The sequence below is a fragment of the Aphidius gifuensis genome, linkage group LG5 (assembly GCF_014905175.1).
Source record: "Aphidius gifuensis isolate YNYX2018 linkage group LG5, ASM1490517v1, whole genome shotgun sequence".
Lineage (NCBI taxonomy): Eukaryota > Metazoa > Arthropoda > Insecta > Hymenoptera > Braconidae > Aphidius > Aphidius gifuensis.
In genome coordinates this window covers 9,438,144-9,462,600 of record NC_057792.1, presented here as the reverse complement: position 1 = coordinate 9,462,600, position 24,457 = coordinate 9,438,144, and the positions used below count along the sequence as shown (strand labels likewise).

The 24,457-nt window shown below is 26.1% G+C and overlaps 1 long non-coding RNA gene across 1 annotated transcript; it reads left to right on the top strand.

The window, feature by feature from the left end:
* Nucleotides 1-11,716: 11,716 nt before the first annotated feature.
* On the top strand, nucleotides 11,717-13,322 carry LOC122857569. The gene is made up of 4 exons (XR_006374223.1): nucleotides 11,717-11,829; nucleotides 12,082-12,210; nucleotides 12,647-12,776; nucleotides 13,201-13,322. It is a non-coding gene; the product is annotated as an uncharacterized LOC122857569 (long non-coding RNA).
* The last annotated feature ends 11,135 nt before the right edge of the window (nucleotides 13,323-24,457 follow it).

Below are 24,457 nucleotides of genomic sequence, written 5' to 3'. Positions count from 1 at the left end.
TGGCAAAAGTTTAATATAAAAACCTTGGGAGAATATTCTGATTTATATTTACAGACTGATGTTGCTCTTTTAGGTGATGTTTTTGAAAGCTTCAGAGCTGATTGTTTAAATACATATAAGTTAGATCCAGCACATTATTATACACTACCTGGACTTAGTTCTAGTGCAATGTTGAGATATACTCAGATTGATCTAGAATTGTTAACAGATCCTGAAATGATGTTGTTTATTGAGCAAGGTATAAGAGGCGATTTATCACAAGTCTCAAATCGATATGGAAGAGCTAATAATCGATATATGGGCAGTGAATATAATATTGAAGAAGAAGAGTCATTTTTAATGTATTTTGATTAGAACAATATATATGGAGCTGCAATGAGGGAATATCTTCCAACATGTAAATTTCAATGGATTGATAACTTAGATATATCAACATTGAATTCAATTGCTGATAATTCAAAATGTGGATACATTCTTGAAGTTGATTTAGATTATCCTGCAAGTTTGCATCATCATCATAAAAATTTTCCGTTAGCACCAGTACGCGAAAAACCACCTCTAGAAACCAGTAAAACTCCAAAACTGCTGGCAACTCTAGACAATAAAAAAAATTATGTTATCCATTATAAGAACTTGAATCAATATTGTTCTTTGGGGATGATTATCACTAAAGTTTATCGTGTTTTAAAATTTGAACAAAGTGCATGGCTTAAACCATATATTGATCTTAACACTGAGTTACGAAAACAAGCTCGTAATGCATTTGAAAAAGATCTTAGAAAATTATTCATCAATGCAATTTATGGTAAAACTTTAGAGTTTGTAAGAACTCGTAAATCAATAAAACTTATACAAAAATATGGTGGTAGAGGTGGAGCAAAATTTTATATCTCAAAGCCAAACTTCCATAGTCATTTAATTATTGATGATCTTGTTATAATTGAGATGAAACCAACAAGTATACTTTTCGATAAACCAATTTATCTTGGATTTTCTATTTTGGAAATGTCACAAACATATATGTATGATTTTCATTATAATTTTATAAAACTAGAATATGGAGATAAAGTCAAATATTTATATGGTGATACTGATTCTGCTGTTTACCACATATTTAGTCATAATCCATATGATTTGATACGTAATAATCCTGATAAATTTGATAGCGAATGAAAATAATTCATTAAAAAATCGTGTTCATATGAGATCAAAGGGTGTAAAAAGATCAACTGTAAGGCAAATAACTTTTAATGATTATAAAAATTGTTTAATCAATCATGTTATTTTAAAAAAACAACAAAATATAATAAGATCTCATAAACATGAAGTAACAACAAGAACAACTGAAAAAATTGCTCTCAGTTGGGAAGATGATAAACGACAGCTAATTGATGGTGAGACTGACACTTTGCCATGGGGTTATATACCTGTTGAACGAATGTGTTTGAGTAAAAGCATATATAAAAGAAAATATGAACGATGTAAATAAAAGTTGTATAAATGTATATAATAAAAAAAATAATTGTAAGAAAATAAATACGCATTGCTTTTTTATTTATTAGTTTATTGATTATCTATCCACTGATTATGACTATTGTCAAATCCAAGATATTTTACATACATCTTATTCCCACGTCTCTTTAAAACGCTTTCAATTAAATAAATGTCAGAATGTCGAACTTTTTGTAGCTCTTCAGTATAAAAGCTTTCTTGTATTGGATTCTCTTGATAGTCTTTAAGCTTATACGTTACAGGTGATGTTTTATTAATTTTAGCAATTGTGAATATTTCGTTTGTTTAATTTGGTTTATATCCTTTATCAAAGACATGCTTATATTTACTTATTCTTACATGTTGATGTAATTTAAATTTGATTTTAACATGACAATGATTCAAACTTTTAAATACAGTTAGTTTTAATATTTTAATATTTTTACCAACAACTTCAACAGGTTTCATTTTAATTGTGCGATGTTTGGTATTATTATATTTTTTAATTAATTCTGGCAGCAATTTCAACCATTTATAATTTCCTTGCATGCTAAATTCAAAAAACATTTTGTTTTTTAGTGTTCTATTGAATCGTTCAACTATTGATGCTTTCAAATGAGTAAATGTTGAATACATATGAACATTATATTTTTTTAACATTGTTTTAAATGTTGAATTATAAAATTCTGTTCCTTGATTCACATGAAGATTTTTGCATATTCAACCTTTTTTGAATATTGATTCCATTGCTGCTGATACCTCTTTTCCAGTTTTATTTTTAAGCCCAACAGCCCAGCTGAATTTTGAAAAAATATCAATGACTGTTAAAATATAATTATATCCAGAATTGACCTTTGAATGTTCAATCATTTCAACAAGGTCAGCTTGCCATGTTTCATCCTTATCACGAATGTCAACTTTACGTCGTAAAAAATTTTTTCTTGCAGGACCGTGTAACTCACGCACAACGTCTCTTTTATAATCTGTCATAGTTCACTGACGGATGTATACAGACTGATTTTTTTATATATTAATATATTAATCCACATTCTCTTAACTCTTCAATAATTGACATGATCTCATTATCATGATTCGGATTACCAGCTGCTCTTGATGCTACTAATAATCGTAATCGATCAACAAGTTCATTCGGATTATCCCAGTAGATATAATTGACTCTAGTTGAATTATTTTTTCTAAGAGTCATAACCGTTGGTAATAATCCAGTACCATAATGTTCATTATTATTATTCTTATGAGATGCAATAAAATCAATGTATTTTCGAGATGCTGAATTTTTTATTGGCATATTAGATCTATGATATTGATGATGTGCGTTTGTATTATGAATAATTTCATTATAATTTTTTTCATCAATATCAGTGATAGTTTTTCTGTCTGGTGATTTCATAAATAATAATTCTATTAATCCGGGTGTTATTTTGTATGATGTATCAAAAATATTTAATTCATCATCGTTAAAGAAAATTTTCGCATTTCCAATTTTGTAGTCGGATTTTACTTTTTTTACACCATAATCTTTATCCCACTGTGATTTTTCCTAAGTAATCATCTATTAAATCCGAGGGGGAAGTCATTTGTGTAATCTGGTGTACATCGGAAGAAGAATCTTCAATAATCTCTTGTAATCTTACAGAAATGATTACGAAAAAATCGTGTAATCGATGTAATCTAAGGTACTCTTGTAATCTTTTATAATCATCAATAATCTTCAAAAATTTGTGATTACATAAAATACTGGTGATTACCCAGTAATCTTACGTCGTATATCTTTAATCTGCGAAAATTTTCTTGTAATCTTGACATGATTACAGAAAATCTCAGTAATCTTCCCTTCTCTGTCTGAAAATCGCGCATGCGCGTGTATACATGCACATGTATAGTATGCTAATTTTTTTTTTTATTTATTAGTTTTTCATTATTTTTTTTTTCTTCTTTGAATTTTAAGTGTATTCATAAAAGATTACAGGGAATCTTTGTGATTACCAAAAAAAAAAATTAATCTTGTGTAATCATCAGGAATATTGCATGATTACAGGTAATCAGTAATCTGGTGTAATCTTCAATAATCTTCAATAATCTTGTATAATCTTTTTGAAATCTTTGAATTTTAAGTGTAATCATAAAAAATTACTGGGATTCTTCGTGATTAGAAAAAAATCATTGGAAAGATGACATGATTACTGGTAATCTGTAATCTGGTGTACACTAAATTTTGGAGTGACTTCCCCCTCGATTAAATCTTTATTTGATTCTTCCACAAATGTTTCCTCACCTTCATCAGCAGTATCATATTCACCTTCTTGTTCTTCAACATCAGAAGTACTACAATTGTCCTCATGTGTTGAATTATTTTTTTTATAATTCGTATTTTTTTCATCCGGAAATGATTTATCATCAATTAATGAGTTTTTGTTGATCGTTGTTGTTGGCAGTTGTGCAGCTAATTTGTTGAGCGGTGTGACAACAGGTTTGAGATATTCCTTCGCAACTTCTGATAAATTTTCTTTCCCTAATTTTATCAATTGATATTTTTTACGAATAACGTCTTGTACTTTTTCGATTTCACTTAAAAATTTTGTTTCATCGACTACTTCTTGCTCACAAAGAGGCATGTTGATCCTTTGCGATTTTACAATTAACTAGTAAAATTTAACAAATCGTTTTGTTATTTATAGTTATGAAGCAGTCAAAATTTTTTCTATATCTTCCTTTATTTATATCTCTATCTTTATCAATACACAGAAAGCAATATTTTTCTTTCCAACAATCCACACATATCTGACGGAATTTACTATACTCCATATCAATATTAACATAATCATGATGTATATGCTTCAAATTCGTATCATCTTGTGGAAAGATAATAAAAAAATTAATATTATCACGTATCAAATGTTTAGGTATTCGCGCATATGATTGACATGAATAAAATGAATCAACAGCTTTATGTCTTCCCATACAAAAAAATGCTTTAATATGATCGTCATCGAACGTCAGCGACGTCATCGAATATAAACAACGAATTTGGTTTTGCTTCGTCAACTCTTACGACTTGATCGTTGTCAGAAAATTTATAATAATTTATTTCTTACTTATGTATATAATCTTAATGTTGGTAGCATCAATTATAATCATAAACGTTATCAAGATTGGAATACGTATAACTGTGGACATTTATGTCTCGCATTTCTCACTGGAAAACTATAAAAGCAGAGGAAAAGAAAATTTCCAATTAGTTATTTATCGACATTGAGAATGAACGCAACATTTACTTCAACTCTCACAGGTAAATCTTCAGTCTTAGAAACTGATTACTTTCCACCAATACAATTATCAAGTGAAAAAAATTATTCATTAGCACTAATTTCATTTTTATCATTTAATTCATTGCCAAATATAGATCTTGAAAATAATATAATTTCATATTTTGACAGTTATGATAAAATTGAAATACCAACTGGAAGTTATGAAATAGATGATTTAGCTGCTTACTTAGAATAATATCGAATCAAAATTACATATAATAAAAATACTATACATTCATATATTACAAGTGAAAGAGATATTGATTTTGTAAAACCAAATCCACCAGCACGTTTACTAGGATTTACACCGAGACTATTGAGGGCTAATACAGAATATGAATCAAATTACCCGATTAATATTGTAAAAGTGAATACATTAAGAATCGAGTGCAAAATTACAACAGGAGCTTACAATACAATATATAACTTTTTTCCTACTTTACCACCTGGTTATAAAATAATTGAAGTAGCAGCTAATCCAATCTATTTACCAATTACTGTTAAAACCATTGATCATTTACAACTAAAAATTGTTGATCAAAACGGAAAATTAGTGAATTTTCGTGGTGAAACAGTAACCATTACGTTACATGTAAAATCATAGGAATGGGAATTTGCTTCAATTCACGGGCAATAAAACGTGGGTCATCGTATAAAAGCAGCACATCATGGACACCTCCAGTCAGTCTGAATCGAGCAGTCAAGAAGTTGACACCTCAGAATATAAATTACCTGCAAAGTCTACGTCTAAAAGTAAAAAAAAATTTTGAAACTTTAATTGGATAAATATAACTTGTCTTAATTGTTTTACACGTCAAAATAAGTGATGAAAATATTTTCGATATAAACGCACCAGTTTAATTCAACAATGAAATATCCAACTATGAGCTACATGCTCATCAGTCATTTGGATCAACTAGTTTCGATAATAGTGATGAAATAAGAATATCAATAATGAATCAAGATTTGTTTGTTTTACCATCAAAAAGCTATATACGTATGAGTGGAAAATTAACGCAACAACATGCTGCTGCAAATGCAGAAGATCCACTTGCTAATATTTTTTCTTTAACGTTAGTAAAAAGTGCTATGTGTTTTTTGTTTGATGGAATGCGTTATGAATTAAATGGAGTTTTAATTGATGAATCAAATAATGTTGGTATAACATCTACAATGAAAAATTAGATTCCAGAATGAATTATGAAAATGCAGGGTGGATAAATCGAAATTATATGAAATTAATAAATGATGATGGATATTTTGATATATGCGTTCCAGTAAATATGATAAGGAAGGAAAGAAGGATAATTCTAAAAAATTAACAACTTTTAAAAATTTGGTTCCACATATTTATTCATTAATAAAATTCAATTCTCCATTGTAACCATTCTCCATTCTCCATTCCTTCTTTACATTTTAAACATTTTTTTTCTAGTACATAATAAGATATTCCAACTTCATCTTCACAATCATTTTATATTGGATGTTTTTTGCATCGTTTTAATTCTGAAATTGTTGGATTTGAACGTTGTTCTACAGATAATTTTTCCCAAATTTCATCAATTTGATGTGATGCAAATTTTATAATAGCCATCACTGGAAGTGCAGCAATATATTTTTGTTTCAATTCAGTTATATTTTCAACTGCACAAAAATGTAAAATGGATTTTTTCATGTTGGCTCATGTTGAAAATTTTTTAATATACCAATATTTGTATCTCTGCGCATTTTCATATGCACATTTGTAAGAACTGCATAAAGGATGTGAATTCATATGTCGTATTGCTGGATGTTCCATCTCTAATATTTTTATATCTAAACAACCCAAGTCTTCCAAATTAAAATTGTCATCGGATTAAAACGTAAAATAAATGTTAACCATTTTTTTCTATCTTCACCTTTGACAAATAAATAATTAAACTTTCCAACTAATTCTTCAATGATTATTGTTGATACGTTATTATATTGATCATGACCAGCTTCCTAAGATATCCCATGATAATTTTCTTCACAATTATTCACAGTATTTTTATATTCTTCTGTTAGATGTGATTTTTCACAAGGTGGTTTGAATATTTTTATAGTTGGTGAAGATCTTGAATTTATAGATTGGATAACCAATTCTTTTACAACAAATAAACCTTGAGGTTCTTGAAATCCTTGTAAATCAAGGAATGCTGACATTTTGTTTTAATATTTATCTACTCAACTCAACTCAACTCAACTGAATAGTGACCAGTTCTGAACTGATGATATTTCTTTTATACCTCTGAATAACCACTCCCCTCTTTTTCCGTCCTTCCACTTCCTATTTACCCCTACCATTTTTTACCCCCTCCATAACTTATTTCAAAAACATCAAATAGATGATGAAATAATGGAATTACTTACAATACTTTCTGTAATTTGTCTTGATGATGCAAGAGCTAAGGTTCCAACCTATAAAATGATTGGTCCTTAGTTCGATCAAGACAATTTTTTTTTTTTTAAATTTTATCAACATTTATTTTTATATACATAAAATAAAAAAAAAAAATATTCCTTCGAGCCGGATTCGAACCAGCGACCTCTGGATATCTCTCATATTTTAATCAAACTAATTACAGTCCATTGCTTCTACCAACTGAGCTATCGAAGGCAATTTAGTTCTTCATTGTATAATATTTATGAAGGAATATTCTTTTACCGATAGGATATAGCATAATCTCTTGTTTGTTTCAGAGGATAGCGTGCCAAACTCTCATGCAAAAGGTCCGAGTTGAAATCCCGGTTGGGGAAAATATTTTTTTTTCTCTATAATAAGAACTTTTTACCGATATATTCCGCGGGCATTTAAAAATTCAGAAAATAAAAAATTCAGGATGGCCTCCTATGAAAAAATAATAATAATTAAAAAAGCATTATGACGTCAGTAGAAAAGTAATAATAATTCAAAAATAAATAAATAAAGAGAAAATCAAATTGATATATAAATTTCAATATCAAATTTCAATATAAGATTCATAACGTGCAAAATATTATTTATTCAATTAAGAATAATATTGTCAATAATATACACAAGCAAAGTGTTCTAATATAAAAACCAACAATATTTTACATTATAATACAATATAATACAAATTTTTTTCATGTACATTATTTGATTCATTTATTTTTTTTCATTCTTTTACATATTGTTATGAGATAAATATAGGATTAGTAAGTTTACAGGCAAATTGTATATATTCAACGAGCTTGCGTAGTGAACCACTAATTGGATTATATGCAACAATTCGATCATGTAAATCAAACAATAACCTGATGTTTGAGCTGAAAATTGCGTTGTTGATTCAAATTCAAGTCGAATATCTACTGGTCCAAATTTTAAAAATTCATTTTGCTTTGAACAATCTATGACAATAAGTGGAGCTTCTTCCAAAAATTTTTGTCTTGTAAACAATGGTTGTGGTGTTTCTGTGTAATAGTGAGATGCTTGAAAATATGCAAACGTATCATATAATAATGAAAATTGATTATAAGCGAAATCAATATTCAAATTCCCATAAGGATATGATTGTGAATTTGAAAGCAGCTTATAATCATGCAAGTTAGAATAATCAAAAACACAGGGGAGTAGCACTACGTGTATTTTTTTCTGGGCTTAATTTTTTCCCTAACTGAAGATTTTTCCCATGCGCAGAGACCGATTTTTGCGTTTGGGTGAAAGGAGAATATGGGTAATATGACAATATCTTCAATATCGACCCGAACTATGCTACTGACTGATTTATATTATAATTTAAAATGTGATTAATATTTTTTATTTTTATTCATTTATTTAATATCGTATGATAAATAGAAAACTATGGGAAAAATGTCTATGGAAAAGATGAAGCCACATGTTAATTTATACGAAATTAATTTTGCCAAAGAAATTACTATGTAGGCAACCTCTTGTCCTTAGTTAATACTTTTCCCAGAGCTTTTTATTAATTTAAAAAAATAAATATGGTCATAGGAAAAATGGTGGCTAAGGAAAGGAAGTTGTCACATGTTAATATATATGAAATTAATTTTGCCAAAGAAATAAATATATATATTTTCCTTTGACATTTTATTTTTTTTAAATAAAAATACATGTATTTTATCTATTTAATAAATAAAAATGTCCAAGGAAAAGCAGTAGCTAAGAAAAAGATGTAGCTAAGGAATTAATGTTGCCAAAAAATATATATTTCAAGCAAATATATTTCTTTAAAACATAATTCTTTGGCAACATTAATTCCTTAGCTACATCTTTTCCTTAGCTACTGCTTTTCCTTGGACATTTTTTATTTATTTTATAAATAAAATACATGTAAATTTATTTTTTAAAAATACAAATTTCCAAGGAAAAGGAGTAGCTAAGGAAAAGATGTAGCTAAGGAATTGAGGCTGCCAAAGAATTATGTTTCAAGGAAATAATTCCTTAGTCACATTAATTCCTTAGCTACTGCTTTTCCTTGGACATTTTTTATTTATTTTATAAATAAAATACATGTAAATTTATTTTTTAAAATACAAATTTCCAAGGAAAAGCAGTAGCTAAGGAGAAGATGTAGCTAAGTAATTGAGGCTGCCAAAGAATTATGTTTCAAGGAAATAATTCCTTAGTCACATTAATTCCTTAGCTACTGCTTTTCCTTGGACATTTTTTATTTATTTTATAAATAAAATACATGTAAATTTATTTTTTAAAATACAAATTTCCAAGGAAAAGCAGTAGCTAAGGAGAAGATGTAGCTAAGTAATTGAGGCTGCCAAAGAATTATGTTTCAAGGAAATAATTCCTTAGTCACATTAATTCCTTAGCTACTGCTTTTCCTTGGACATTTTCTATTTATTTTATAAATAAAATACATATAAATTTATTTTTTGAAAATACAAATGTCCAAGGAAAAGCAGTAGCTAAGGAATTTATGTGACTAAGGAATTATTTCCTTGAAACATAATTTTTCGGCAACATTAATTCCTTAGTCACTGCTTTTTTTTGGACATTTGTATTTTCAAAAAATAAATTTACATGTATTTTATTTATAAAATAAATAGAAAATGTCCAAGGAAAAGCAGTAGCTAAGGAAAAGATGTAGCTAAGGAGTGCTAAAAGGTTGCCAAGGAATATGTTTCAAAAATAATTCCTTAGCTACATGTTTTTCCTTATACTTTCCCTGAACATTTTTATTTTATAAATAAAATACACGTAAATTTATTTTCTAAAAATACAAATTTCCAAGGAAAAGCAGTAGCTAAGGAATTGATGTTGCCAAAGAATTATGTTTCAAGGAAATAATTCCTTAGTCACATTAATTCCTTAGCTACATCTTTTCCTTAGCTACTGCTTTTCCTTGGACATTTTTTATTTATTTTATAAATAAAATACATGTAAATTTATTTTTTAAAAATACAAATTTCCAAGGAAAAGGAGTAGCTAAGGAAAAGATGTAGCTAAGGAATTGAGGCTGCCAAAGAATTATGTTTCAAGGAAATAATTCCTTAGTCACATTAATTCCTTAGCTACTGCTTTTCCTTGGACATTTTTTATTTATTTTATAAATAAAATACATGTAAATTTATTTTTTAAAATACAAATTTCCAAGGAAAAGCAGTAGCTAAGGAGAAGATGTAGCTAAGTAATTGAGGCTACCAAAGAATTATGTTTCAAGGAAATAATTCCTTAGTCACATTAATTCCTTAGCTACTGCTTTCCCTTGGACATTTTCTATTTATTTTATAAATAAAATACATATAAATTTATTTTTTGAAAATACAAATGTCCAAGGAAAAGCAGTAGCTAAGGAATTTATGTGACTAAGGAATTATTTCACTGGCTATAATTACAACAACATTAATTCACTTAGTCATACTTTGGACATTTGTATTTTCAAAAAATAAATTTACATGTATTTTATTTATAAAATAAATAGAAAATGTCCAAGGGAAAGCAGTAGCTAAGGAAAAGATGTAGCTAAGGATTTAATGTGACTAAGTAAATGTAAATTTATTTTTCAAAAATACAAATGTCCAAGAAAAAGCAGTAGCTAAGGAAAAGATGTAGCTAAGGAATTAAGGTTGCCAAGGGTATGTTTCGAAATAATTCCAGCACATGTTTTCCACTAGCTACTCCCTTAACATTTTCTATTTATTTTATAAATAAAATACATATAAATTTATTTTTTGAAAATACAAATGTCCAAGGAAAAGCAGTAGCTAAGGAATTTATGTGACTAAGGAATTATCACGCAAACCATGTAAATTATTTTGTAATCATTTTGTAACTTTAAAAAACTAAGATAGAAAATGATATTCACTTGAGCCAATAATATTATTTTTCTTTATTTAAGTTAAATCTTGAACCAGCAACGTTTGTCCAAAAACAAGTGAGTTATTAATTACAAATAGTTTTAAACAATGGAATTAAATAATTTCAATTTACGATATTATTTCAGTCAAAATGATGAATATTTTCCCAACAAATACAAACAAAAAATACAGAGTGTCCCATTTTAATTTATCAATGGATTTTTTTCAAAAAATAAAGATTAAATTGTAAAATGTTTCAAGTAAAAGTTGTAGGGTTTGTTTATACCGGAAACTTCGCCATTTTGGATTTTTCGAATTTTTTTTTTTTCTTTTCTTCGTCCCCCTCCAAACCCTACAACTTTTACTTGAAACATTTTACAATTTAAGCTCTATTTTTCGAAAAAAATCCATTGATAAATTAAAATGGGACACTCTGTATATTATAAGAATTTAATCATGTTGAGTTTGATTCATTTTTTTTTCTTTTTATTATTATTTTTTATCACCCAAAACATATAGATAAAATTTACTTCATTTTCTCATATTAATTTTTTATAAATTATTTTTCCAGGCACCGATGGGTACTATATTTAATAATGAGCTATCACAATCTGCTGGTGGAACACTTCCAAGTCTATCGTCACAAATAAAAAATTCAGATATTGAACCAGCATCTTTTTTGCCAAAACAAGTAAGTATTTATTATTTCTAAATAATTTTTAATATTGTTAGAAAAATAATTTTTTATTTTTGTATTGTTAGTTGGTACATAATGATGACTGTTTTTCCAACACCAAACTTCAAGTTTTCTTTTTTTAATTTATTTTCCATTGAATTTAGTAAAATTTCGGATTATAATTTTTTTTTTTCTTGATAAAGTTAATTTTTTTATTCTTGCAAATTAATTTATATCATATTAATATATTTTAAATTATTTTTTCAGACACCGATATGTACTACATTTAATAACGAAAAATCACAATCTGCTGGTAGAACACTGATAGGTTATCCAAGTCTATCATTACAATCAACAAATTCAGATTCGGAACCAGCATTTTTTTTGCCAAAACAAGTAAGTATTTATTATTTTTAAATAATTTTTAACATTGTCTGAAAAATAATTTTTTATTTTTGTATTGTTATTTGATACATAATGATGACTATTTTTTCAACACCAAACTTTTAGTTTTTTTTTTTTAATTTATTTTTTCCATTGAATTTTGTAAAATTTCAGATTTTATATTTTCTTTGCCCTATCTAGTTTCATTTTTTATTTTTTTTCTTGCAAATTGATTTGTTTAAAAAAACAAAAAAAAAAAATTACAATATTATCAGAATTTAATCATGTTGGCTTTAATTCTTTTTTTTTTTTTTTCTTTTTATTATTATTCTTTATCACACAAAACATGTAGATTGTTATATATTATTTTTTGACTTTTTTAAACTAAGATAGAAAATAAAATTTACTTTATTTTATTATATTGACTTTTTTTTAACCATTTTTCTAGACACCGTTGCGTACTACATTTCATAATGAGCAATCACAATCTACTGGTGGAACACTGATTGGTTATCCAAGTTTAGCATCACAATCAAAAAATTCAGATATTGAACCAGCAACATTTTTTTTGAAAAGAAGTAAGTAATTATTAATTATAAATAATTACGAACATTGTCAGGAAAATAATATTTATTTTTTATCTAATTATTTTATACTTACTGATGACTATTTTTTTAACTTCAAACTTTTAATATTTTTTTTTATTTAATTTTTATTGAATTTACTGAATTTTGGATTATAGATTTTATTTTTTAAAATTAAATTTGTTTTTTTTTTTTTCTTGCAAATTGATTTCTCTAAAATAAAAAAAAAAAATATAATTTTATAAAGATTTAATCATGTTGTTTTAAATTTATTTTTTTATTTTCTATACATCATTACTTTTTACCATGCAAAACATGTAGATTGTTATATATAATTTTTTTATTTTCAAAATCTAAGATGGAAAATTAAATTTTTTTTCTTTTATCATAATAATGTTTTTGTAAATTTATTTTCCAGACACCGTTAGATACTTTATTCAATAATGCGCAATCACAATCTGCTGGTTCAACACCAATTAGATGTCCAAGTCTATCATCAAAATCAAAAAATTTAGATCTAGAACCAGCAACATTTTTGTCGATACAAGTAAGTGATTATTAATTTTAAATAATTACAAACATTGTCAGCAAAATAATATTTAATTTTTATTTAATTATTTTTTACCTTATGATAAGTATTTATTTCAAACGTTAGACTTATGATTGTATTTTTATTCATTTCATTTTAAAGTATATAGTTTATTTCATTTATTTTTTCTTTCCAGAAATCCTACATACTATAACCAGCCATTGTCTACTGTCACTTATGACGATTGTCAAAATAAAAATTTAATAGAAAAAAGAAATTTAGCAAAATCAGTAAGTAGACAAATGATGAATATGCTGGTACCAAGAGACGTACTAGCTGTCCATTCGTTGACTGGTAAGAGGTCCCCAGCATTTCCAAATAAACGTCCTCTACCTCAAATTGATTCACGGATCACCGAGGCAATTTTCCGTAAGTTTTTTTTTCAACTATTATAAATTAAACATTTTTTTTATTTACAATGTAATATAACTTATTACAAATTTTTTTTTTTTTTTTTCTTTTGTTGATTCAAGTAGTGCTTTCTTATAAATGATTATTTTTATAGAATATAAAAAAATAGGAAATACAATAAACAATTAATAGATATAAGTTAAAATTTTTCAATTTAAAAATATTGATTGCTCTGAAACATTATCAGCAAAAATAATAATAATGATACTTTTTGAAGTAATTCTTATAGGTCTACTTATTCCATATGTCTTACATGATTTTGTTTTATAACATCCTTACCTTTATCTTACAAGACCGCATCGTCAGACAATTTGCATTTTTCTTACAGAAATTGTCTTACATCGTATTTTCCGATAGACTTGTCCTTTAGGGATTAGTCTTATAGTCGTTTTTCTGTCGGTCAATAATGTCTTATTAGAAAACAATGCCTTATTGGATGACATCACCAAACAGTTCTTATAAGATTTTATGTCAATAGGTTTTGTTCTTACAGGAAATTGTGTTGCAGGGCATTTTCTTACAGGCTTGTCCTATAAGAATTAATCTTATAGACGTCTTTCACTGGGTCAGCTGTGTCTTATTAGAAATCAATGCCTTATTGGATGACATTATCAAACAGTTCTTATAAGATTTGAAATCAATTGGTATTTTTCTTACAGGAAATTGTCTTACATGGTTTTTTCCTATAGGATTATCTTATAAGAATCAGTCTGTATATAGGGCAAAATTTTCTTATTGTAAAACGTCCAAATTCTTATAAGCAAAGCGAATAAGACACCAAAATAAGGCAGCCTTGTAGGACTGTCCTCTACGATTTTTTTGTACGTGATTGACATTGTGAATAAATAAAAGTATAAAAGATTTCTTTTGCTTGTTATTTTTTCTTGTTTAACTTGTTTTGATTCTTTAGATAAGATTTGAGTATGTAGAATGATAAACAGGAAGGTTTAATTTGAAAAAAAAATTATATGCAATTCAACATGATCTTAATTTTTTTTTATTTATATTTTTTAAAATTTATATTATTTATTTTTAAGATATTTTATTTATTGAAAATTTATATTTATTTATTTCTAGAATATATTATTTATATAAAAAATTAATTCCTAATAATAATGAGAACGAAAAAAAAAAAAAAGGTAAATAAATAAAAATTTTTAAAAAATTGATAACAATGGCAATTATTCTTCCTAAATAATTATAAATAATTTTTGAAAAAAAGAAAATGAATAGAATATGTTCAAAAAATAATAAAAATAACAATTATTTATAAATAATAATATTATTATAAATAATTTTTTATAAAAGAAAATAAAGAAAATTGAAAGGAAAAAATTAGAATAATGACAATAACTGTTTTTAATAAAAAATTATTAAAATAATAACAATGCCAATTAATAATAATAAATTTTAGAATAATATTGATAACAAATTATTAAAATAATAACCATGACAGTTATTAATAAAAAAATATGATAAATAATTTTTTATAAAAGAAAATAAAGGAAATTTTCAAAAAAAAATTGTAATAATGACAATTATTAATAAAAAGTTATCAAAATGGCATGCTGTTAGATCCACACATTGAAAATTGACATGGGCTAGTTAGACACATAAAATTTACACGAACAAAAAAGACACAAATTAATTAGATACAATTTAAAACGACACAAATTAAATTCACACGTATTAATCGGACACATAATAATTTAATTATTTTATAAGACACACATAAATATTACACTTATAATTAGACACAAAATAATACGACACAAAATAATTAATAAAAATATAATAGACACATATAAATTATTATTAGACACATTAGAAATAGAAACATTGAAGATAGACACAAAATAAATCGACACGTAATGATCGGACACATTAAAATAAAAAACTTTAAAGAACGACACAACAAATTAGATACGATTTAAAACGACACAAAATAAATTTACATATATTAATCGGACACATAATAATTTAATTATTTTATAAGACACACAAAAATATTACACTTATATTTAGACACAAAATAATTAATAAAAAATATAATAGACACATATTATTTAATATTTGACACATAAAAATACGACAAAAATTAATTAGACACATGAATATAAAAATGTTGAAGTTAGACACATAATATATTGACATGTTTTAATCGGACACATTAAAATAAAAGAACGACATAAATAAAATTTAAACTTAATAGTTGGACACATAGATGAGTTTGAGTCCCACATAGACAAATTCGTCTATTACAGTGTGTCGGTAATTCAGAAAGAAAATGAGAGATGGCACTGTATGGGTTTTTCTCTTTTTAAATGGTCAACGTTTTAAAAATTGAATTGATGTAATCAGATTACATTATTAAATATCACATATTCTTTGTCTTTTAATTATGTTATTCAATTATTTTTGCAATTAATTATGTAATCTAATTAAATCACTTCAATTTTTAAAACGTTGACCATTTAAAAAGAAAAACACATATTACAATGACAATAACAATGACTACTATTAATAATGGATCATTCAAATAATAATAATTACAAATATTTAGAATAATTTATCATAAATCATAGTTATTGTTGTTAATTTTTTTTAAATTCTTTATTTATTTCTCTTTTCTTCTACCTCATGATTGCTCTTAGTAATTTTCCTATTAAATTATAAAAAATAGACAAGCTTTAGACAAAAAAAAATGAAATTCAAATTTTTAAATTTTTCATATCATGGACAATATATAATCTGTTGAATATTGTCACATGCATGGTAATTGTCATGCAAAAATATACAGCTAAAGCGAAAAAAAATAAAATAAAATGAAAAAATATGTTAACATATAAAGATTAATTGATTATAATAATAAAAATAATAACAAATGCTGTTATCCTTATATAAAAAGGACAGTTGTCATCGATCTTCCTAAGATTTGATTGGTTATTTGGTTCTCTTTGTCATTCTCATGTCATTTGTCATTCTGTCTTTGTCGGTTTTTAATGAAATAAATAAACAAATTTTCTTTCTCAGTCACTCACATTTTTTTTTTTTTTCCTGTCGTTAAGGTAATCAATAAATTTATTTGTTTATATATTTTGAAATCAAGATTTGACAGATCGCTTGAACAAAAAATAGTCTTTAAATTATAATAACTGTTTTTATTGATAATAAATGAACTGATTTATATATAACTTTATTAATATGATGATGGAAAAATCAATAGGCTTATGTACAAGAAAATAAAAGTATGTATCTATATAATATCCACATACATTCTATTTAGAAACAAAAAAAAAAAAAAAAAGGGAATCATTTTATTCACAATTTTATTGACAATTGAGAATGTAATCATTCTATTTTGACAAAAAAGTAGAATATATATACATATATACATGTCTCTTTAAGTAAAAAAACTGATTATTTCAGTATAACTATTGATAAATATATGACTGTTATAATTTATTGATGGAACTGGTCATGTTGATATGATTAATGCCATAGGTGTTTATTTTTATAATTTCTTCTTTCACATCTTATAAATAATTCACTAAAATGAGTTATGTCACACTTTGTTTAGAAGTTGTGGTGAATTATGTAATGAAAAGAAATTGAAACAAATAAAATGAGGATTCGAAACTTTAAAGGTAATAATATGTTGGTGTTGTCTTGATATTAGTCATGATCTCACTAAAATTTCATTGGAAAATATTTATTAGTCTTACATGTATCTAAGCTAGGCAATTTTTTTAAAGAAGTTCTTTGATCAGGCTGGCCTTAATAAAGAGAAGTTAAGGTTTTCTTCATCAATTCTTGATCAGGCTGGCCTTATTAAGGATAAGTTAAGGTTTTCTCGATCAATTCTTGATCAGGCTGGCCTTATTAAGGATGAGTTAAGGGTTCCTTGATCCAATCTTGATCGAGTTATCCTTAATCAAGCACCAAATTTCGAAGGCAGTCATTGATCAAGTCTCAATCAAGACTTGAAGTCAAATTTGACCAGATTTCCGGATCAGAACTTAAGAACATAATAATTCGCTCTGTGTGAATGAATGATTAATTAATCAAAAATATACATACCCTGAAAACGGAATAGTAAAATGGAAAATGTTTGAAGTAAGCACAAAATGTTATAAAGAAATGGATTTTTTTTCGACAAAGGTTGCCGGAAATTTCATTGTTTTATAAATTATATGTTATTCGTGAAAATATAATGTCGAAATTTTTTTGAAAATTAATAATCAACATAAATGAAAAATAATTGAAAAAGAAGATTTTAGAATATTCGCATGATTTTTCAGATCTTTAGTTTATGATTTGACAAATGGCTCAAGAAAAACGAAATATTAGCCACTTTTTGAATTTATTTTATCTACAAGTCGTGGTAAATATAAAACTGCATAAAATAAAGAGTTATAATCATTTCATGAAATTGTTTGGAGATTTTTATTGAGGGTGAGTTTGAAGTCTCAGATTCATAGTTTCACAAAAATTCTATTTAGAAATATATGTTTTATGTACATGACTTGAAGCATGAAACGTCGTATTTCGTGTACAAGTTATAGCAAATATAAGAGTCAAAAATGAAACGGACAAAAATGAAAAGTAAAATTTATCATAAAAAAATTGTATAATTAATATTTTACGGAGGAAAAGAAGAATCTAAGGACAAAATCAAATGAAAATTACCTTTTAATAAAATGAAAAAACGGAGACGTGTTTTTATATTTTTTTAATATGAATTTTACAATTTAAAAAAATAAAAAACAAGCTTAACCATATTAATTTATAAAATTTACATTTTTTTTTTCCTGTAGTTTTTTTCATGAGGTGTTTTTTGAATATAGGAATCATGATTTCGGGAAAATTCTATTTAGAAATATTTTATTATGAACATGAGTAATTTCGAAATGAATGTTTAATTAATTAATTGGGAATTGCATCACAGAAATAAAAGAATCGAAAATAAAGTGATCGAGACTTTGATGAATAAAGTATTATGGGTAAATTATGAGAAGGGTTTTTTAAAAGACATGAGAAAACATAATTATAGTTTGCTCTTTTTGTAACTGCACTCAGAGAAGGATAAGTTAACAGTTAACATACCAATATGTTTACATTAAACATACAAAAGTTTAATGTTAAGATATATATATTAACAATAAACATAGATATCTTAACTGTTAACATACGTATGTTTATAGTTAACATACGTATCTTTACGCGGCCAAATATTTTGATGCGCCAGCCTACTTCTTGTCATCTTTTTTTTTTTGACATTAATTTGTGATACTATTCTAATTGTAATATAATATAATATGTACTCGTGTTGTCATAAATTTATTTAAATTTAGTTTTTTTGTAAATTCATTCTTAATTTTACATTCAATTTTTATATTTACATACGTAAATGTCTTCAACTATCAGCCTAACCTTCAAATTGTGTCAATTACAGATATCTTAATAGTTAACATACGCATATTAACTATTAAGATACGTATGTTTAATGTTAATAAATATATCTTTGATGTAAACTTATCAGCCACCACCCATTTTAACATGGCATATGTTAACATTAAACAGGATAAGTTAACTGTTAACATATCCTTCTCTGTGTGTGAATGATTAAGTTATCAAAAATACTCAGCCATGAAAAACTGAATAGTGAAATCATAAAATTTACACAATTTTATTATAATTTCTGTTTAAAAAAATGACTAAATTCACGACACTCACAAGTAAAATCTAGCAGACTGAGAATTTACCCACTACCGGTTTTAGAATTTACTAAATTTTATTACAAATTTTATTTAAAAGTTGGACATTTTTTGTATTAAGTTGGGCAGTTTGTGCTAGATTCACGGAGAATAGCAATCAATTCCCGGCAACATTTTTTCTTTTCTGTTTACACGCTCAAAACTCGAAAACTAATTGTTAAATAGAAAAAAGTTATTCTTAATGAATTGTTTAGAAATAAATAACCAACAATAAACCTCGCTTAACCCCATACCTAGCTTCAACAGATAAGGCTGTAGAAATGCTTGAAATTACATGACAGTTCAATCATTTGTTCAATCGGTCGGCCATCTTTGTGTTATTTCGTCCCACAAACAGAATTTTTACAAAGCTATATAGTAAAAAATATTTAAGTCTATGCTAACTTTTATATGTCTACATGATAATTTTTATTATATATATAAGAATATTTATTAAATTGTGCAGTATTTTTTATTCAACCATATAATAATTTTTATTGTTTTCACAAAACATGTATGTCTTTATTTTAATTAACCCATAACTCATTATCTAAGAGATTAATCAAAAAAAGTATTTCTTTATAAATTGTTTAGAATTGAATTTTCAATAATAAACTTCACTCAACCCCATGTCCATCTGCAATAGATAACGATGTATAGGCTTGAAGTAACCCAACAATTTTTTGACATTTTACACATTTTACATAATTTTATCTCGCGGCCAGTCCCAGAATTAAAACAAAAATTACAAAGTACTATAGTAATTTCTATCCAACCATGATTTTAATTTTTAGTTAAAATTTCTCTCAGTGTAATGTTTTCTGAAAGAACGCAAAAAAATACATATATTTCAGTTACCGAAAACTAAAATTTACTATGAATAAGGTGGTACTAAGTATCGAAATTGAAAAAAATTGAAATTGAAGTTCAGTACACTCTCTCTACAAGAAATTTTTTATAAGCCAGTCTCAGCGAAATTCATAAAACTCGCACCCCCACCATGCTACTCACTTCCAAGAATAAAAATTTAGTTTCGTTCTCCATTTATAAGCCAGTCTTAGCAAAGCCTTTTTTGAACCTAAAAAATCAATAATTATGTACTTAAGGTTGTTTTCAAATGAAATTCCGTAATTTAATTTTCGATTTTTTTTTTTTAATGTTTAAATGAAATAATTATCTATTTGGTGGAATTTTTTTCGTATTTTTCCTCTGCGTCAAAATCCAGATAATTAGTGTCAAAGTTGACAACTTTAACACGCAAGCATAGGGAGTATAGGTACGTTTGCGCTTGTACTTTTAACACTCTTAATTTAAATTTTGATTTTTTTCTACAGATTTGTACTCTTTACAAATACGAAATCAATGAAAAAAAAATTATCCATTTCCTCAGTGCCGTTTAAAAGATATTGGCTAATTACTTTTCAAATTTACGGGTTTCAGCCGGCTGAATTACATTGAAAATTTGGGGTACGTTCCAATACCGCCGTTCGTTTTTATTCTTCTAGCTCTATCCTTCTCTCTATCTCTTCTGGCTCAATCTTCCATCTCTTCTTCTATCCTTCTCTTACAAGAAATGTACGGTTTTGGAACTTCCCCCTGAATGTTTATTGCTAGAGTAGTATTAGTGTCTGTAAATATAAGCCGGCAACACTCACACTACTTATGACGCATCAGTAAAGTGAAAAGATTTTAGGCATGAGGGGGCGCTATAATTTTTTTATTTAACATACGTTTGTAAGTACCCTTGTGAACCCAAAACGTCGCCCGGTCATGCGATTTAAAAACAACCTTTACTAAAAATTTTTTTATAATAATAATTTTTTTTTAATAATTAATTATTTTTAATTAATTTTTTTTAATTAATTATTTTTTTATAATAATTAAATGAACATTTTACTAAAAATTTTTTTATAATAATTATAATAATTATAAATATTATTATTATTATAATTATTAATAATTTTGTTTTGTTTTTATTCATTCATTATATTTTAATAAATTTTTAGAGTTTCAATCAGTCACAAATTTCAATGAAACACAGTGGCTTATAAATAAAGGAGAGAATTAATTAGACGTTATACGAACGAAGGACAAATAAGCCGGAGAGTGGGAGTATAGGTTTACCGAAAAATTTCCTCTCCTCTTACCCATTGACTATCTTATAAAAAGAGTGTACTGTTTTTTTTAATTTTTTTTTTTTACATACTATGGAATTACTCATATATGAGTAATAATGTTGTATACAATTCTTTACTCAAATAGCTTATATTAAACTTATTTTGTAGGTTTTTAAAAGATCTATCTGTTAGTTATTTTGTATTTGTTTCTTTTATATTTTATAAAAGGAATCAAGTTGAAATTGTAAAAAAAGAAGTTAAATTATTTTTAAAAAAATTTTTAGTAACGAATTCGTTCTATTGAAAATTGAAAATTTTCAAAACTCTGGCGAGAGCTTGTGCGGTTCCTCTCGATTATAACAAAATCATTATAGTTTCATTTTTTAAATAATTTTAAATTATATAATTGAATGTTTTTTGTATTTTTTGTGCTGACGTGACCTGCCAAAGTACGTACATAAATAAAATTACAGATGAAAAAAATTTGAAGTTATACTTCATGTAATTAATAATTTTATCAGATTCGTTTAAGAAATAAATCAACACATATATAAAAAAAATAGATCATTCAATTTACTCTTTTTTAACTGAACAAGTATTTTCCTCTGAAACCATTTTGTTCAAGGTTTTTTGTAAATAATCGAATTTCTATTTGATTTTTTTTTAATTAGGCTTATTTTTTAAATGAAATAATTATCTATCTTGACGATTTATTTCAATTTTTTTTGCCTCGGCTTTTTTTAGATAATGAATGTCAAAGTTGACAACTTTCATACACGAGAATAGGGCGAAACAATTTTTTTCTTTTTTTAGCAGCATATAGTAGATCCGTTGTCTACTCCAAAACTTATTTTTCCCTATCAAATTGTAGATAAAAAAAAAACGAATATAATTTGAAAAAATAAGTTATGTTTGCCACGGATTTCAAAAGTTATTCGAGTTTAAAAAAAAAATATATTTGCTTTCTCGCGGCAAGTAATGCACACAGACGTGACACACAAGCATATAATGTAGCTGTGTACTATACTTGGGACCTAGGTGAATTCAGTTCCGCGGTACCCCATGGTTACCCCCTGGGCCATTGTTTTCCGACCGTTTATATACATTAGAATGTGTACCTGGTCACATCTGGTGGAACTGAATTCACCGTTTCCCTATACTTGCTTGCTAGCAGTAGTGTTAGTATCTGTCTGTGTATGAACGGACCCACTCAAAAGCCGGTTTTCGGCCCCTCAAACTACAAATATTGGTTCAAAAATGACTTTTACAAACAGCCTTAATACTTTTATTTATGAAAATTTGTCCATGGCAGGTTTTTTTTTCAATAACATGATGATTCAAATAACTATTTTATCGATCAAGCAAATTATAACCGAATTATATAAAGTTTTACGCATGCACTGTAACTTTTTTTTTAAAGAAAAAATGTATAAAATAAAAATCGGTAATTGCTTATATTTTGGATAACTTTTAAACAAATTAACATAACAAAGTTATATTTAGCTCAAAAAATTTGATAATGAATTCCCGAGAGCCACCCTGCCTCGATAAAAATCGCTAAAATCACTCTTCCATAAAGATTTTTCAAATGTAACATAAATGATGATAGTGATTATTATGAGCAATTGCTGATATCTAATTAACGAGTGATCAGAACGAATTTTATCAAAGATAGTGGCTCTCGGTATCAAACAGACAATAAATTTAGAAATTAAATAAAGCTTGCAAGTTAGAATTTTAAAAAGTTATGCAAAATATAATAGAACGGCAATTTTGTTTTTTTGTTTATTGACAATCTTCTAACGACATTCAAAGCAATTGTCAACTCTATGATTATAAATTCTGTCATCTCTAATAACCTGGCGAAAATTGCAATCCATGATTTGTTCTTAGTTTTCTTATTATTTGACCTTGAAAATTATATGGCGATCATTTTTTTGTTATCAATAAATGAGCTAACAAACGAAATTACTTAAGCTTCACTTACGTAAAAAAGGTAAAAAGAATTACTTATTTTCCATTAATTAACATTACAATTTTTTTTGTGTAGATTATTTTATTTTTTATATTACTATGATAGAAATACACTGTTTATCAATTATTAGAGTTTAAAAAACAACCCTTATCCACACAAAAATAAATGATCATTTTCCTTTTTTTTTCAAAGAAAATCCAACTTTTTTTTTTTTTTTTAATTTTAATTCTATTCCCATTATAAAATATAAAAGAAACAAATATAATATAACTAACAGATAAATCTTTTAAAAACCTACAAGATAAGTCTAATATAAGCTATTTGAGTAAAGAATTGTATGAGTTATTCCATAGTATGTAAAAAAAAAAATTAAAAAAAACTTCAATTTCAATTTTTTTCAATTTCGATACTTAGTACCACCTTATTCATAGTATATTTTAGTTTTTTGTAACTAAAATATATGTATTTTTTTGCGTTCTTTCAGAAAACATTAGTCTAAATATCGTTAAATTTGAATTCGAAGCGGCAAGTTAGATTATTTGGAATTTTTGTTACTTTCCTATGTTATTTAAATGGGAAAACTAAATTTGAGGACTGTACCCTCTACAAAATTTTTTTTTGGGCTTAAATTTTGACTGGGTCATTTTTATGAAATACCGAAGATATTCCGAGAGTGTCTTTGAAATTAAAAAAAAAAAAAAATCAAATCAACCTAATATACAACCATACACAACCATATACAACTATATACAACTATATACAACTATAAACAACCATATACAACTATATACAACCATATACAACCATAAACAACCATATCCAACTAT